Genomic DNA, 16,271 nt, shown 5'->3' with positions numbered 1-16,271 from the left:
TCTGTGAAAAAAGTCTCAGAGGCATAGCCTAAACCTGCCACAGCTATGAAGAAGTCATTCCTGTTGTACAGAGAGTAAAGCTGCGTGCCTGCCTGGAGATCATTTGCCTGAGATGAGTGAAGTGGCCCTTGGGGGAGAACAGAGAAGTCCTTTCTGCCTATTGAGATGCTGTGTGATGTATGGAGAAGGGCTGGGGGAGGAACATTTCTACCCATCCCTCTTTCACATTCCCCAAAGCAGTTTGGGGATTTTCTCTTCCTGTCACCACCCTTATCAGCAAGAATGTAGACACATCAACACTCTGTCAGGAGCCACAGAGGCATGCAAGCTACCTGCCAATCCCACAACCTTCTTGGCCAGTTTAACAAGTACAAAGTATTCCAAAGACATACCTGGGTTAAAAAGCTGCTGTATGGTCCTAGATCATCCTAGACTGGATCAGGGCAATCCCAGGCACCAGTATAGGCTGGGCAGGGACTGGCTTGAGAGCAGCCCTGAAGAAAAGGACCTGGGGGTGCTGGTGGATGAGAGGCTCAACATGAGCCAGCAGTGAGCACTTGCAGCCCACAAAGCCAACCAGAGCCTGGGCTGCATCAAGAGAAGCAGAGCCAGCAGGGCCAGGGAGGTGATTCTCCCCCTCTGTTCCACTCTGGTGAGACCCCCCCCTGCAGTAATGCATCCAGTTCTGGAGCCCCTAGTACAGGAAGGATCTGGAGGTGCTGGAAGGTGTCCAGAGAAGGGCCACGAGGATGAGCAGAGGGCTGGAGTTCATCTATTATGAGGACAGACTGAGGGAGTTGGGGATGTGCAGTCTGGGGAAGAGAAGGCTCCGAGGTGACCTCATTGTGGCCTTCCAGTATCTGAAGAGGGCTACAAGAAAGCTGGGAAGGGACTTTTGAGGGTGTCAGGGAGTGATAGGACTGGGAGAATGGGGCAAAAGTAGAAATGGGTAGATTCAGATTGGATGTTAGGAAGAAGTCCTTCCCCATGAGGGTGGCGAGAGACTGGCACAAGTTGCCCGGGGAGTATGCCCCAACCCTGGAGGTTTTGAAGGCCAAGTGAGATGAGGCCTTGAGCAGGTTAGTGCCTGCCCCTGGTGGGGAGGTTGGGGCAGATGGTTTAGACTAAACATCAAGAAAAGAATAAAAAATCATAGAAAGAGTAGTGAGACACTGGAATTGGCTGCCCAGGGAGGTGGTTGAGTCACCAGCCCTGGATGTGTTTAGAGGTGGTTTGGTTGTGGTGCTTGGGCACATGATTTAGGGGTGACCCTTGTAGAGTATGGTCAGTGGTTGGACTTGGTGGTCTAGAGTTCCTTCCAAACTAAGCCACTCTATGCTTCTATGATTCAATACTTGCTTAGCTGACTATTGTACATGCTGCATATGATCTGTTAATGTGAGAATTTTTCTCTCTGGATGTACATTTAGTTATTGACTTATGCATACTTTATTTGCAGCCCTTTTCTGCAGACACTTAAATAATTAATGTTGTGTATTTCCTATCTTTACTCACCCTAATGCTGCCCTGACAATAAAACTTAGCTATTTCAATATTCTGAGATTAATTTCTATTCAGCCAGCACTGCACACAGAAGGAGAAATTGTTGTGTGGAATTGTTTCCCCCCCCCCCCCCCCCCGAATCTTAGATATACCACCACAATTAACCATTGGCTCATGACAGTGGAATGAATGAGCAAGATAAAGCCATGGCTCTAGACTGTGTTGTGATCTTCCTGTAGAGGGTTATAGATACAGTTAAATTTTGAGTCATAGAAATTACTTCAAGGGTTTCTTCATAGAATTCATAGAATCATAGAATTCATAGAATCTTAGAATTCATAGAATCATAGAACTGTCAGGCTTGGAAGGGACTTTAAAGATCATCCAGTTCCAGCCCCTCTGCCATGGGCAGGGACACCTCACACTAGATCAAGTTGCTCACAGACACATCCAGCCTGGCTTAAAAACCTCCAGGGACGAGGCTTCTTCTGGAGGAGCTGTGAGCAGCACAAGCCTCTTAGATACTGCCTGTACAAACCCCTTAGATACATGCTGTCTGTTCCTATGCTCACTATGTCATAGCTTGTAAACTCCTCAGTTTTATCTCCCTGCTTTGTTTTCTACAATATTTGGCAGCAAAACCACACTCTTGCAGATCAGCAAATATTCTCCCTAGCTAAACTCTCTTACTTCATCAACAAAGAATGCAGCATGATTAAAGAAGGATATGAAAGTTTGGTCTCCAAAGTTCACAGCTTGCCTGCTATTGAAACTCACTCAACAAGGTATGAGGCTCTGCTGCAATTCAGACTCCTGTATTTTTCCATTGAGATCATCATCTTCACAGAAAGAGTGATTGGCCATTGGAATGTGCTGCCCAGGAAGGTGGTGGAGTCAGCATCCCTGGAGGTGTTCAAAAAAGGCTTGGATGTGGCACTTGGAGCCATGGTGTAGTTGTCAGGAGGTGTTAGGTATTAGGTAATAGGTTGGCCTTGATGATCTCTGAGGTCTTTTCCAGCCTGGTTGATTCTATGATTCTGTGATTCCGTGGTCATGGCATTCAGTCAGGGTTCACCCTCCTGTGGTGAGAATTTCATCCTTTTATCTGGTCTAAATCTCCTTTCCTCAAACTTCAATCCATTCCCTCTCATTCTATCACTCCCAGACCTTTTCAAAAGCCCACATCCCACCACACCTCCACCCCCCCCCCCCCCCTCCAGCTCTCCTGTAGCCCCCTTCAGGTACTAGAAGCCTGCTCTAAGGTCTCCTTGATGCCTTCTTCATCCTTCTGATCATCTTCATTCAACATTGGAAGTTTTTTAGCTGAATGTGACAATGAGTAATGTGAAATTAGGGAGAAATGCTAAAAACAGGAGGTACAAAGCAAATACATGGAGAGGGAGAGAGGGGAAGCGTTCAGAAAGAAATAGTTAATTTATGGGACTAGCTGACTGAGTTAGGCAGGCAGTGAAAGTGAGAGGCTCCAGTTACCGCTCTGTATGTTTTGGCTGAGTTTAACAGGCAGCTTTGCTGATTAACAGCATTTTGATGTGGTGAATTCCTATAGCATGGGGATATTTTCAGTAAGAACAACTGCTTCGTGTTGTAGGATGAGAGAGGTTCTCCTCCCCCTCTGCTCTGCCCCGGTGAGGCAGCATCTGGAATATGGCTTCCAGATCTGGGCCCCTCAGTTCAAGAAGGACCTCAGAGAAATGCTTGAGAGGGTGCACCACAGAGCCACAAAGACGATTAGGGGAGTGGAACATCTTCCCTGTGAGGAGAGCCTGAGGGAGCTGAGGGCTCTTTAGCTTGGAGAGGAGGAGCCTGAGAGCTGACCTCATTCATGTTGATAAGGATGTGCAGGGCTGGAGCCAGGCTCTGCTGGGTGATGCCCAATGACAGCACAGGGGCAATGGTGGAAGTTGAGGCATAGGAAGTTCCATGGAAACAGGAGGAAACATTTTGTCCCTGTGAGGGTGAGAGAGCCTGGAAGAGGCTGCCCAGGGGGGCTGTGGAATCTCCCTCTCTGGAGGCCTCTCAAGACCTGCCTGGATGTGTTCCTGTGTGATCTGCTCCAGGTGACCTTGCTCCGGCAGGAGGGTTGGACTGGATGAACTTTCGAGGTCCCTTCCAGCCCCTGGCATTTTGTCATTCTGTCATTCTGTGGTCACATTTAAACTGATAAAGCAATTTTGTCCTGTAAGATTTTTCTATTGCAGAATAGAATAGAATAGAATAGAATAGAATAATAATAATAGAATAATAAACCAGGTTGGAAGAGACCTTCATCCCTGAAGGTGTTCAAGAGGAGATTGGACGTGGCACTTGGTGCCATGGTCTAGTCATGAGGTCTGTGGTGACAGGTTGGACTCGATGATCTTTGAGGTCTCTTCCAACCTTAGTAGAAAAAAGAAAATTAAAATATATATATATATATAACTCAAGGGGTCCAGAAATAGAATGCAGTGAAACCAAATACTCAGTGAAAAGCAGCAGTGCTTTGCTTCTTGCTTTACAAGTTTTGCTACAGGACTGTAAATGCCAGACATCTGCACTCTTTCCATGTTCCAAGCAGCAACTAAGATTGCAGATGAAGTTGAACTTCACATTCACTTTAAATTTCCCAAAGCAGTGAAACTCTGCCAGTTTCTGAATTCCAGCCAGATGTGATGTGTGGCTTCCCCCAGGATCTGTTGGCTCTCTTGCTGACTGCTTTAATACAGCCAAGAACTTATTTCTGTTATGCTTTGGGAGAATCCCACTTGGGCCAAGCCAGATCTACAAGTCTACAGCTGAGCAATTTACTGCTTGCATTTATCTTGATGCTGTTCCTTGCTCAGATGGAGGTTGAGTGGGACAAAAGGAAAGCTGTCTCTCCTTATTTAACACTCAAAAGAAAGGGGGGGGGGGGGGGGGGGGTGGGGGGGTGGGTGTTCTTCTATTTTATTCCCTAAAATTTTAAAGTATTTTTCTCAACTGACAAATGAAAATCAGAGCAGAATGCAGTTGGCACAGAGCCTTACTCACACCTGAATTATTCTCAAGTACAGTCTGCTACTCTGCCACATTTGGACAGCAAATCATAGAATTGTTAGGGGTGGAAGACACCTCAAGAATCAGCCAGTTCCAACCCCCCTGCCATGGGCAGGGACACCTCACACTACAGCAGGTTGCTCACAGCCACATCCAGCCTGGCTGCAAACACCTCCAGGGATGAGGCTTTCACCACCTCCCTGGGCAACCTGTGCCAGTCTCTCCCCACCCTCATGGGGAAGAACTTCTTCCTGACATCCAATCTGAATCTACCCTTTTCTAGTTTTTTTTCAAACTAAGAGAGTTGGGGCTGTTCAGTCTGGAGAAGAGAAGGCTCTGAGGAGACTTTATTGTGGCCTTCCAATATCTGAAGGGGGCTACAAGAAAGCTGGGGAGGGACTTTTGAGGGTGTCAGGGAGTGATAGGACTGGGGGGAATGGAATAAAACTAGAGAAGCTGGATATGAGCCAAGAGTACACTTGCAAACCAGAAGGCAAATAGCATCCAGGGCTGCATGAAAAGAAGTGTGGCCAGAAGAGAGAGAGAGGATTCTGCCATTGTGCTCTGCTTTGGTGAGATCTCACCAGGAGTACTGTGTCCAGCTCTGGAGCCTTCAGCCCCAGAAGGACACAGACCTGATGGAGCAGGTCCATAGGAACACCTCTGCTTGAGGATAGGCTGAGGGAGCTGGGGGTGTTCAGCCTGGAGAAGAGAAGGCTCTGGGGAGACCTAAAGCATCTGTATTGCTAGACACCTTGATGAAAGGTCCCTCTGTAGCCTTCCTGTAGGATCCCTTCAGCTATTGGAAAGCAGCTCTAAGGTCCCCCCAGGAGTCTTCCCTTCTCTAGTTTGCAAGCTCCCTGAGCCTATCCTCATAGCAGAGCTGCTCCTGCCATTGGATCACCTTTGTGTCCTCCTCTGGACTCCTTCCAACAGCTCTGGATCCTTCATACAATGGAGACACCAGAACTGGCCACAGGATTCGAGATGGAGTCTCACAAGAGCAGAGGAAAGTTGCAGAATCACCTCCCTCGACCTGCTACCCACACAAATTTTCTTCCCAATATCCTTCTGAAAGTGGACTGTAGGCATTTTACTTTTCAGTTTACACAGTTTAGCACTGCATGAAAAATCGTAGGCTCTTTGATGCTGTTCCATAAACCAAACCATGTGTTAGGGAGAGGAGTTGAAAAGGGAGGGAAGACACCACAGGAAAACATGCCAGACTTGCTCAGCAATGTGCATCCCCTGACAGACTTGCATTGGAGCTGACAGGGAAGCATGATGAGGACAGTGGAACATCTTCCCTATGAGGAGAGACTGAGGGAGCTGAGGCTCTTGAGCTTGGAAAGGAGGAGCCTGAGAGGTGACCTCATTCATGTTGATAAAGATGTGCAGGGTGAGTGCCCAGAGGCTGGAGCCAGGCTCTGGTGGCTGATGCCCAAAGCCAGCACAAGAGGCAATGGTAGAAGTTAAGGCATAGGAAGTTCCATGAAAGCAGCAGGAAAATTTTGTTCCTGTGAGGGTGACAGTACTCTGGAACAGGCTGCCCAGGGGGGTTGTGGAGTCTCCCTCTCTGGAGATCTTCAAAACCCACCTGGATGTGTTCCTGTGTGAGCTGCTCTAGTTCTGCATGAAAAATCGTAGGCTCTTTGATGCTGTTCCATAAACCAAACCATGTGTTAGGGAGAGGAGTTGAAAAGGGAGGGAAGACACCACAGGAAAACATGCCAGACTTGCTCAGCAATGTGCATCCCGTGACAGACTTGCATGGGAGCTGACAGGGAAGCATCCATCAGCCTGCAAAGCCCTCTCCCCGCGCTGTCTGAAACACAAAACTTGTTCTGCCTCAACACAACATTATCCCATGTCTAAAATAAATACATTTGGTAGCTTAGCAACCACAAATATTTATGTCTGTCAGATATTTAGCTCTGTCAAAACATCATGGAAATTGTATACCATAAGAGAGAAAATACAATGATAGGCAGACAGAATTAGCCTTGTGGTGCAGGGTTGCCATCATCATCCCTCACGTCACAGTGGAAGGCTCCTGCAGGTACCTGGCAGGCAGCACCAAGCGCCTGAGAGTTTGAAGCCAAACCCAAGTTGTGCAAAGAGGAGATGTGCCCCAGCTGGCACTGCCCAGGCCAGCAGCCTGTGCTAGAAGTTCAGCACAGAAAGTCCTGGATCACCTTTGCATGGAGGCAAAGCAAACCAGGACCTGCACTTGTGCAGCCTGAAAGATTTATGGAAAAGGAAGTTATTTTAACAGCCTCTTCCTTCACCACCACCTCCCCTTTCCCACCCACTCCCCACCCCATTTTCCCTTCACACCCCAGAGCACCTGGGCTCTGGTGGAGCCTCCCCCAACCCCATGTGTGGCCACTTTTCCCTCCCCACCCACTGCCCTATTTAATCTGCACCAGGAGGGGCAGCAGCCCCAAGCTGAGCCCATGTGGGCTGAGGATCCTCCTCTCATTGCTGGTGAGTGCTTGTGGTGCCCACTGGGTGATGGTGGTGGTGACTCCAAAGGCCGGGGGGCCTGCTGGCCCCCCGGTTGTTAGGGCCAACATGGATTGCTACTCCTATATCACTTCTGGGTGCTGGCTGGGCTCTGTTAGTGGGGCTGAGCTCCTCTGGGTGGTGTGTTGGCTGGTTGAGGGTCTTGCCCCTGTCTCTGGGATGGTTGCAAAATTGGTTGTAGAGGCAGCAGGGGCTGTCTAAGCAAGGGAGAGGATCGTGCAGAGGCAGCAGGAGCTGCTGTGGGTGGGTGAAGCAGGATGTTTTAAACTAGATGGCATTTAGCGGCTACTTCTAACTCTGATTCTATGACTCTAGGGTCTGGTTCCAATCCCCTTTGGCCATGGGCAGGGACAGCTTCCACTAAACCAAGCCAGCATCTTTAAGGGCTTTTTTTTTTACTGTACATAGCAATCAAATCCTAATATGGTAGCTATGATAGATTATGGATTTGGGGATACCTTATTGTGAAAGTATGGTCTTCTGTGTGTTGATATAAGGAATGACATGACTACATGAGATTCAAGAGTGAATAACAATGATTGGTATAAGAACCACTTAAAGCCCCACTGAATTTGTGGAGAGGGTTTGGCTATTTCAATCCCATTGCTCAGCCAAAGTTAGTCTTTGTCTGAAGTGTAGGTGTTGGAAACAATGAAGTAGATTCATCACTCCAAGATGAGTTGTCTCACCAATATATTAAGTTATGCCATTCTGGAAAGAAAATTCCATAATCCATGCCTAGTTTTGCAGCCTGACTCACTAAACGTTGACTCAGGAAAGGGTAGGTAGGATACTCTAGGAGAGTTGGGCTTGATGGTCTTCAGAGGTCCTTTCCAACCCTTACCACTCCCTGACTGTGAGTCTGTGACAGGTATTTAACAGCTTTGCTTGCAAACACATTGAAATATATGGCAACAAATACTCTTGTGTCTTCACTTCTTGTGGAAAAACTTCTTCCTAACATCCAATCTGAATCTACCCAGTTCTAGTTTTGTCCCATTCCCCCCAGTCCTATCACTCCCTGACACCCTCAAAAGTCCCTCCCCAGCTTGTAGCCTCCTCCAGATACTGCAAGGCCACAATAAGGTCTCCTTGGAGCCTTCTCTTCTCCCAGCTGAACAGCCCCATTCTCTCAGTCTTCTCTTCAGTCTCCAACAAAAGTTGGTGAGGGGCTTGGAACACAAGCCCTGTGAGGAGAGGCTGAGGGAGCTGGGGCTGCTTAGCCTGGAGAAGAGGAGACTCAGGGGTGACCTTATTGCTCTCTACAACTACTGGAAGGGAGGCTGTAGACAGGCAGGAATTGGTCTCTTCTCCCAGGCAGCCAGTACCAGAACAAGAGGACACAGTCTCAGGCTGCTCCAGAGGAGGTTCAGGCTGGAGGTCAGGAGGAAGTTCTATACAGAGAGAGTGATTGCCCATTGGAATGGGCTGCCTGGGGAGGTGGTGGAGTCGCAATCACTGGAGGTGTTCAGGAGGAGACTTGACAGGGTGCTTGGTGCCATGGGTTAGTTGATTAGGCGGTGTTGGATGATAGGTTGGACATGATGATCTTGAAGGTCTCTTCCAACCTGGTTTATCCTCCAGGCTGAACAGATCAGCCTCCCTTTTTACCATCTGGACTCTCTGTAGTCTGTTCGTGTCTGTCTTGAATTGTGGGAATCAGAAATGGTCAAAGAACTCTTGGTTTGGCTTGACAAGGTGCTGAGTTGAGTGAGAAGATACAGGTGGTGATTTTTAGAAGTTGGAACTATCATCTCAGAAGACAGAACTGGGACACAAAATGAGTGGAGTTCAGTATAAAGGTGAAAAGAATCCACAGCTCTCAGCTTCCACCCTCTGTTTTTAGAGGCAGGAAGTCCATGAACAAATTTAACTGGTTGGTAATTATGTTCTCCCTTCTTGCACAGGACAATCCCTGTTGAATGTAGCCTGAATAGGAGGAGTGCAGAAAGATGGAGAAATGAAGACACATCTTGCAAGAGCCCTCATGAGAGCCATGAATAGAAGTTGTGTTGCCTAACAACTTATATTTCCTTAATCTTCTGTACTATGACTATAGCAAGAAAAGATTTTGCCCTTTAAATAAGTAGTTTTCTGCAATGAACTCTTCTAATGTGGATTTTGGTGTATTTGGGCTTTTTTCCACCATTATTTCTTGGGGTTACTGGTTTTAGAATGCTGCCATTCACCAAGCCTGGCAATTAGCACAGTCCTTTAAGTTTTTTCACCTAGTAAAAATATTTGTTGTCCCTCAGATACACAAAGCACTTTGTCCTCTCTTCCCAGTGAGGAATATCACAGAATGTGAAGGGTTGGGAGGGACCTCCAGAGGTCTTTGAGTCCAACCCCTCTTCCAGGGCAGGACCACACAGTCTAGCGCAGGTCACATAGGAACACATTCAGAGAGGGCATAAAAGTCTCCAGTGAAGGAGACTCCAGAAGCCTGTTCTGGGCTTTGTGACCATCATAGTGAAGTTCCTCCTCATGTTGAGGTGGAACCTCCTGTGCTGTAGTTTATATCCATTGCCCCTTGAGCAAGTGAGCAGAGCCTGTCTCTTCCTTCCTGACCCCCAGCCCTCAGATATTAGTAGGCATTGATTAGATCACCTCCCCCATCTTCTTTCTAGACTGAAGAGCCCCAGGGCTCTCAGCCTCTATTCACCAGGCAGTGCTCCAGGCCCTTCAGCATCCCTGGTCCTTTAGAACCTCTCCCTCTTGACCTGGGGAGCCTGGACCTGGATTCAATATTCCAGGTGGGGCCTCACTAGGGCAGAGTAGAAGGGGAGGAGAACCTCCCTGGATCTGCTGGGCACACTCCTCTTAACACACTCCAGGATCCCATTTGCCTTCTTGGCCTCCAGGGCACATAGCTGACCCATGGAGGACTTTCTGACCACTGGGACTCCAAGGTCTTTCTCCATGAAGCTGCTTTCCAGCAGGCTGATTCCCTAGCCTCTGCTGATGTTTGCTGTTATTCCTTCCTAGGTGCAGAACTCTGCACTTACTGTTGTTGAACCTCATTAGGTTGAACATAATGAATTGATTCAATATGATGAATGTTTAATCATTTCTGCAGAGAATAACAGTCAGACATGCCAAATTTTCAGCAAACTTATTCATAGTGATTCTAATAAGCTGAACAACTTGTTTTGGCTGCAGCTATCTCTTTATTTTCCATATGGAAGTGCTTCTGCTAGCTTTCTTCCAGATGATGTGGTTGAGAGGAGGAAGTGGAGAAAAGTCCTCTGTTGGTTTTTTTTTTGTGGCACTAATTAATTTTGGGGCCTGTAACATGCAATGTAAATTGCTCTCAGTAAGCCTGAATCCCCAAGGGCATGTTTTGGCACCATGACAAGGAAATCTTTACCTTTACAATCTGTGTCTAAATTCACAAAGTACATAAAAGACTGAAGGATGCATCCACTTTACACCTCCAGAGAGAAGCAAGCAGTTTCACTCAGCTGTCCTGCACTGCAGTGTTGTGCACAAAGGCAACTTCAGCAAGGTTAGAAAGGGAACAGCTTGAAAGAGTCCAGTGCAGAGCTGTCACACTATGGAAAAGTAGAATACAGAATTAACCAGGTTGGAAGAGACCTCCAAGTTCATCAAGTCCGACCAGTCACCCAACCCTATCTAATCAACTAAACCATGGCACTAGATGTCTCATCCAGTCCTTTCTTAAACATCTCCATGGATGTTGACCCCATCACCTCCCTGGGCAGCCCATTCCAATGGCCAGTCTCTCTTTGAAGACCTTCTTTCTAAGATCAAGCTTAAACATTTCCCTGCACAGCTTTGAGACTGTGTCCTCTTGCTCTGTTTTCACCCCCACCTGTGATGACAACCTCCCTTCAGGTAGTTATAGACAGCAATAAGATCTCCCCTCAGCCTCCTCTTCTCCAGGCTAAACAACCCCAGCTCCCTCAGCCTCTCCTCACAAGGCTGTGCTCCAGACCCCTCCCCAGCCTTGTTGCCTTTCTCTGGACTGATTCCAGCAACTCAATATCTTTCCTAAACTGAGGGTCCCAGAACTGGACACAGGACTCAAGGGGTGGCCTAACCAGTGCTGAGTACAGGGCACAATGACTTCCCTGCTCCTGCTGGCCACACTTTTCCTGATCCAGTCCACGATGCCCTTGGCCTTCTTGGCCAGCTGGGCACACTGCTGGCTCATGTTCAGCTTCTGTCAAGCACTACTCCTAGGTCTGCCTGGCTGCTCTCCAGCCACTCTGACCCCAGCCTGTAGCACTGCATGGGATTGTTGTAGCCAAAGTGCAGCACCCGGTGCTTGGACTTGTTAAATGCCATCCTGTTGGACTCTGCCCATCTGCCCAGCCTGTCAAGGTCCCTCTGCAGAGCTCTCCTACCCTCTGACAGATCAACACCTGCTCCCAAGTTGGTGTTGTCTGCAAACTTACTAATCATGGACTCAATCCCCTCATCCAGATCATCACTAGAGAGAATAAACACCCCAGTCTGCATTTTCCTTCACTTCTGAATTTTGTATGTTTTGTAATCTTCCAGCTGAACACTGGGATCCAGCAAGATATTTTTTGGTGTGTGTTATTGCCAGAACTAGGCTCCTGTGAGGATAATTCTTGAAGTCTGTAGATAGTCCTGCCTGCTAAGTTCAATCTAAATGCCCAGCTCAGCGAGGCAAAGGAGAATACATCACTTTTCAACGACTGGTGTTTACTATTGAGAGAGTGATCCAAATTATTGTTTGTTTTATGATGCTGTACAAATACATACAAGTGCTGACTTCCAAATTAGGAAGAATGGAACTGATAACATGGACAGCACAGAAAGCAACCCTGTGGAAAAGGACTTGGGGCTTCTGAGGGACAAGAAATTGGATGTGAGCAGACAGTGTCCCCTTGCAGACCAGAAGACCAGTGGCAGCCTGGGCTGCATCCAAAGCAGCATTGCCAGCAGATGGAGAGAGGTGATTCTGCCACTCCACCCTGGTGAGACCTTGCCTGGAGTGCTGCATCCAGCTCTGGAGCCCTCAGCACAGGAAGGACATGGAGCTGATGGAGCAGGTCCAGAGGAGAGCCACAAAAATGATCATGGGGCTGGAACACCTCTGCTATGAGGACAGGATGAGGGAGCTGGGGGTGTTCAGCCTGGGTAAGAGAAGGTTTCAGGGAGACCTAATAGCAGCCCTCCAGTACCTGAGGGGGGCCACAAGAAGGCTGCAGAGGGACTGTTTGCAAAGGCCTGCCTGGATACGATGAAGGGCAATGGTTTGAAATGAGAGAAGAGCAGATTTGGGTTGGATGTGAGGAACAAGTTCTGCACCATGAGGGTGTTGGAACACTGGAACGGGTTGCCCAGGGAGGTAGTTGGGGGCCCACCCCTGGAGATATTCCAGGTGAGGCTGGGCAGGACTCTGGGCAACCTGATCTTTTGGAGAGTGTCCCTGCTGACTGCAGAGGGGGTTGGACTGGATGATCATTGGAGGTCACTTCCAACCCAGACCAGTCTATGACAGAAAGGAATATTGACTTCCCACATACAGACTTCCCAGTTTCAGAGGGAAGACAACACAATAGGTCTGTGGTGTTCTTAGGACTAGAACAATTGGGACACATCTGCTCTTGTCTCTCTTCTTTTCAGATGACAGGGCAGTTACCAAAGACAACATTTCCACAAGCAGCTAGAGAGTTTTGACTGCTCAACTCGAGCTTCCTGATATCATCAGGCTTCCTATTACAATGATGTCAGTAAACCAAGATCCTTAGAAGGGTCTCAGCTACTGAAATATCAATCACAGGAGAGTGCATGCTTCAGATCATTATCGTGTGAATTGTATTACTTCCTCTCTTCCTGTTTGTCAGCATCATCTTCTTAGCCTAGAAATCCCTCAGAGAGGAATTCTTTCTTGCTATGTGTTTTGTGCACTCCTAGCCACACTGGGGCCCTGACCTTGCTTGGGATTTGTTTGCTTCAGTTTGATTGATTGTAACTAGAACAATAACAGAAACACTTTCATGTTCACTCAAGGCTTACAGACAGACAGGCATCTCCAGTTGGATTTGTAATGCAGGGTTTGATCAGTTAAAAAGCAATCTACAAAATTCCATCTGGAGGGTAAAATAAATTGCTTCCACGTTTGCCCTGTCACAGAAAGCTGCTGTGGATGCTGTCACATGGGAAAACAGCCCCACATTTGTGTTCATTTCTGATCTGGGGGAAGGCACCCCCGTGGCTTCATCTTGGTGATGGCAGCTAGAGGATTTGGCGCTAAGAGATCCCCAATTTAAGACAGTTGGAATGGAATGGCATGGAATGGAATGGAATGGAATGGAATGGAATGGAATGGAATGGAATGGAATGGAATGGAATGGAATAGCATGGAATGGAATGGAATGGAATGGAATGGAATGGAATAGCATGGAATAGCATAGAAGAATAGAATAGAATAGAATAGAATAGAATAGAATAGAATAGAATAGAATAGAATAGAATAGAATAGAATAGAATAGACCAGGTTGAAAAAGACCTTTGAGATCATAGAGGCCAACCTATCGCCCAACACCATCTGATCAACTAAACCATGGCACCAACCATACAAAGCTATTAAAAAATGAATGGCTCTTTATTTCTTTTCCCTTTGTGTAGTTAGAATCCTGCATTCCTTTAAAACAGCCTTTATTTTATTTTATTTATTTGATTTTATGTATTTTATTTCTTTTCTTTTATGTATTTTATTTCCTTTATTTCTTTTATTTTATGTTAGATTTTATTTCTTTTCTTATGTTATTTTATTTTACTTTATTTTTTCCATTTTATTTTATATTCATTTACTTTATTTTACTACATTATTCTGAAGCAATAAATAGATATGCTGGCAAGTACCTCCTAAAAATCACGGCATCTGCTCTGACTCCCTCCAAAAACTGTTTTGAAGGGAATAATACTGAAGGGAAAAGGACAAAGTTTGCTGGTGGCACCAAGCTGTGTGGTACAGAAGACATGCTGGAGGGAAGAGATCCATCCAGAGGCACCTTGACAGGCTGGAGAGGTGAGCCCACGACAACCTCATGAGGTTCAACAAGACCATGTGAAAGGTCCTGCAGCTGGCTTGGGGCAGTCCCAAACACTGATGTAGGCTGGGCAGGGGCTGGCTTGAAAGCAGCCCTGAAGAAAAGGATTTGGGGGAGCTGGTGGATGAGAAACTCAATATGAACCTCCAGTGTGCACTTGTAGCTCAGAAAGCTAACCAGATTCTGGGCTCTATCAAGGGAAGTGTGGCCAGCAGGGAAAGGGAGGTGATTCTCCCCCTCCATACTATTCTTGTGAAACCACACCTGGAGTACTGCATCCAGTACTGGTGCCTCTAGTACAGGTGTTATCTGAAGGTGCTGGAAGGTGTCCAGAGAAGGGCCACGAGGATGAGCAGAGGGCTGGAGCACCTCTGCTATGAGGACAGACTGAGGGAGTTGGGGCTGTTCAGTCTGGAGAAGAGAAGGCTCCAAGGAGACCTAATTGTGACCTTCCAGTATCTGAAGGGGGCTCCAAGAAAGCTGAGGAGGGACTTTTGAGGGTGTCAGGGAGTGTTAGGACTGGGGGGAATGGATGCAAGCTAGAGTAGGGGAGATTTAGATTAGACTTTAGGAAGAAGTTGTTCCCCATGAGGGTGGTGAGAGACTGGCACAGGTTGTCCAGGGAGGTGGTGGAAGCCTCATTCCTGGAGGTTTTGAAGGCCAGACTTTATGTGGCTGTGAGCAACCTGATGCAGTGTGAGATATCCCTGCCCATGGCAGAGGGGCTGGAACTAATGATCCTTGAGGTGCCTTCCAACCCTGACAATTCTGTGTGGAAATATCCCAGTGCTACAGTGTGTTGTGACTTTACCTAACAGACATGGGATCTAATTTTTCTTCATGGGATTTTATACCACTGACATCAATGAGAACAACATTGTATTATCATGGAGTCATATCATTGTATAAATGATCTTGATTGATTAGCTTAGTAATAACTCTGACAGAAACATTGGGGAGAGAGAAAAAATATCAGAATTTCCTTCTCTGGAGAGTTTCCAATCCAGCCTGGATGCATTCCTGTGCAGCCTGCCCTAGGTGATCCTGCTTTGGCAGGCGGTTTGGACTTGATGATTTCTAGAGGTCCCTTCCAACCCCTAACATTCTGTGATTCTGTGTTTTTACCATGAGAAACATTCACAGAGAGAATGGAATGGAATGGAATGGAATGGAATGGAATGGAATGGAATGGAATGGAATGGAATGGAATGGAATGGAATGGAATGGAATGGAATGGAATGGAATGGAATAGACCAGGTTGGAAGAGACCCTCAAGATCATCGTGTCCAACCCATCAACCAATCCAACCCACCTAAACAACTAACCCATGGCACCAAGCACCCCATCAAGTCTCCTCCTGAACACCTCCAATGATGGTGACTCCACCACCTCCCCAGGCAGCCCATTCCAATGGGCAACCACTCTCTCTGTATAGAACTTCTTCCTAACATCTAGCCTAAACCTCCCCTGGCACAGCCTGAGACTGTGTCCTCTTGTTCTGGTGCTGGCTGCCTGGGAGAAGAGACCAACATCCACCTGTCTACAGAGGTATTTCTTCTGTGTTATTTTGCATACTGTCAGTCAAGTACAGTAAGTGATGAGCAGGAGTATCTCAATCTCTTCCTTTTAAAACAGTAATTACAAGTAAATTGGAGAAACAAAAGGGTTTCCTTTCCAGTTGTGCATTGCACCTAATGATGCTTTGAAAAATAATCAAAATCTCCTCCAGAACTGCTCAGATTTATTTGCTAAAATATCTATCTGAAAAAGAAAATAATATTTTTTTCCTAGTAAAACATTTATTTTTCCTATTTAAGACACAAATGCAAAGTGCTGCTTGCCAAAGAACCGTTCCTAACACAGCTCTTCTGTAAGCTACCTCTGATTAAAGCTTACTCTTGCAGTTCATTGCAGCATCTTATTGTTACCCATTACAGCATTTGAAATCTGTGCTGCTCAAGCAACCTTCTAAGGGTTTTTTGCTGTGATATCTCATAAATCCCAACCCCCCACCTTACTCCCCCCCCCAAAAAAAATGAGCAAAATGCATGTTATGGTTTGCCTGTAAGACTCCAGCTCAAATAAAATGTCATTGTAGATTGTACAAATCACTAGGAACAAATACAGTCCTTCAAGCCTGGTGTAAAACATCCCCAGATA

General features: G+C 46.8%; 1 long non-coding RNA gene across 1 annotated transcript; it reads left to right on the top strand.

Annotated features, from left to right (window-relative positions):
* The first annotated feature begins 6,991 nt into the window (after window positions 1-6,991).
* On the top strand, window positions 6,992-9,130 carry LOC137453576 (uncharacterized). Its single transcript, XR_010990396.1, has 3 exons — window positions 6,992-7,023; window positions 8,761-8,864; window positions 8,970-9,130. It is a non-coding gene; the product is annotated as an uncharacterized lncRNA (long non-coding RNA).
* The last annotated feature ends 7,141 nt before the right edge of the window (window positions 9,131-16,271 follow it).

This window comes from Melanerpes formicivorus, unplaced genomic scaffold (genome assembly GCF_026170545.1).
Source record: "Melanerpes formicivorus ecotype bairdi unplaced genomic scaffold, bMelFor1.0.p_v2 SCAF_68, whole genome shotgun sequence".
NCBI classification, from domain to species: domain Eukaryota; kingdom Metazoa; phylum Chordata; class Aves; order Piciformes; family Picidae; genus Melanerpes; species Melanerpes formicivorus.
This window is presented reverse-complemented; position numbering and strand designations above follow the sequence as displayed.